Source organism: Puntigrus tetrazona, chromosome 15, assembly GCF_018831695.1.
Source record: "Puntigrus tetrazona isolate hp1 chromosome 15, ASM1883169v1, whole genome shotgun sequence".
Classification (NCBI taxonomy): Eukaryota; Metazoa; Chordata; class Actinopteri; order Cypriniformes; family Cyprinidae; genus Puntigrus; species Puntigrus tetrazona.
Window position 1 is genome coordinate 8,454,238 of NC_056713.1, and position 1,625 is coordinate 8,455,862.

General features: G+C 38.7%; 1 long non-coding RNA gene across 1 annotated transcript; it reads left to right on the top strand.

Moving 5' to 3' along the window:
- The first annotated feature begins 592 nt into the window (after window positions 1-592).
- On the top strand, window positions 593-1,392 carry LOC122359586. Its single transcript, XR_006252720.1, has 3 exons — window positions 593-670; window positions 861-1,075; window positions 1,208-1,392. It is a non-coding gene; the product is annotated as an uncharacterized LOC122359586 (long non-coding RNA).
- Window positions 1,393-1,625: the final 233 nt, after the last annotated feature.

The window sequence follows — 1,625 nt, forward strand, 5'->3', positions numbered from 1 at the left end:
AGTTTCAAAAATAACTTTAAAATGAGTCGAAATACACTCTATTTTTCTATTAAAGTACACTATGAGAGCAGTACTTCTACATACCACTTCATTTCATGGTTTCTGGTTCGTATTAAGAATTGAGAGGTAAAAGATTTCATCAGAGATCAGGTCTGCCAGGAGAGACAAGACATCAGCGAGTGCTGAATACTAAATATTATTTTAAGTTGCCGACTGCTGCGCTCACATAGGATACCAACAGCAAAGAAAAAAATCACTTTATCAAGAGAGGAGATTTTCAGAGAATTACCCCTACTTCACCCATTCGAGCTTGAGTAAATGGGATTTGTCCGGTGGAAGGTTTATTTCCGTTCAGGCTTGACGTATGTGTGTTTGCTTTGCTTCCCACAGACATTCGAAGTCAGCCTAATCAAATCGTTGCCCCAAGATGGAGCAAGAAAAAGAATTTACTAGCACTTCCCGAGGAAAAAAATAAAAAAGGCAGGTGTACAAAAGTAGGTCATCCTATTAAGATTTCCTTCTGCTGTTATTTACTTTTAATACCAGGAAGTGTGATATGGCAACCTTTAGTTATTGAGCTGTGAATATGCAAGCGCGGGGCTCGCCGAGATATCGCCAGCAAACACAGCTCGACAGCGTGCTTTTGTGGCTCAAAGCATAGGCCTAAAATGTAAGTAGTTACCCTCCGAAAAGATTTTCACATTGCTTTGGAAAATAGGAGCGTAAATAGCAAGCAAAACAAATGAAGTACCCATTTGGGAAAATAACGCATAGCGATAAGATGTGAAAATTGTTACATGGAACAAAATAAAAATATGTGAATGATCGTTTGTGAATTCGTGGATGCCTGTTTCTTTAAGGCGCTGGATTCAGGAGAGTTTTTAGCCAGACAGGAGACGTGAGAGACACAGACGGAGGAATCCGTGGTAAAATGCAGGTCAAGCTTCGCTCACATTCAAACCTCCTCATAAAGTTTTCAATACAGCGTTGAGAGACAGTCGAGTTTGCTATTAGAGCAAGAGGTTTGAAGCTATAGGAAAGATCCCTCTGAAAGGTTTTACCATCGGCCATGTTGGTAAGAAGAAAGAAGCATTTTAGCATTCAACATGTTACTGAATAAATTCACTTTTACCTGAAGTACTCGACTGCATATTTGCATTGTACTGAGACTGATATTGAAATAAATTACTCTCAACCTCTTTTCCAGCACTGAGACTGATACTCGAGGCGTTTTAGGTTCCTCATAAGGCTGCAACCCACTGGAGAACCCCTTGTGTATTGTGTACTTGAAGGAACTTTTTTTTTTTCAGGTGCATCAAAGCCTTTACCTAACCAGTCTTTAGAGAATTTTAGAAACAGCTCTTTAGAGAAACGGTCTATTATTAATCTTCTCAACTTGAACACATGTATTAGCAGTGCTAAAACCTTGCCTGTCACCTTTACTTCTGCAGACAACTGATCTGAGTACTTTACAAAGAGAGCCATTTCATATTTCATATCAACTATTAGCTGGATGCTGCACAAAACGTATCAAACAAACTACGCTTTAGCGAATTGGTGGTCAATTCATATAAACTCATGCAATGTGATTTTGTTCACAAATGTGATTTTTTTGATACATAAAG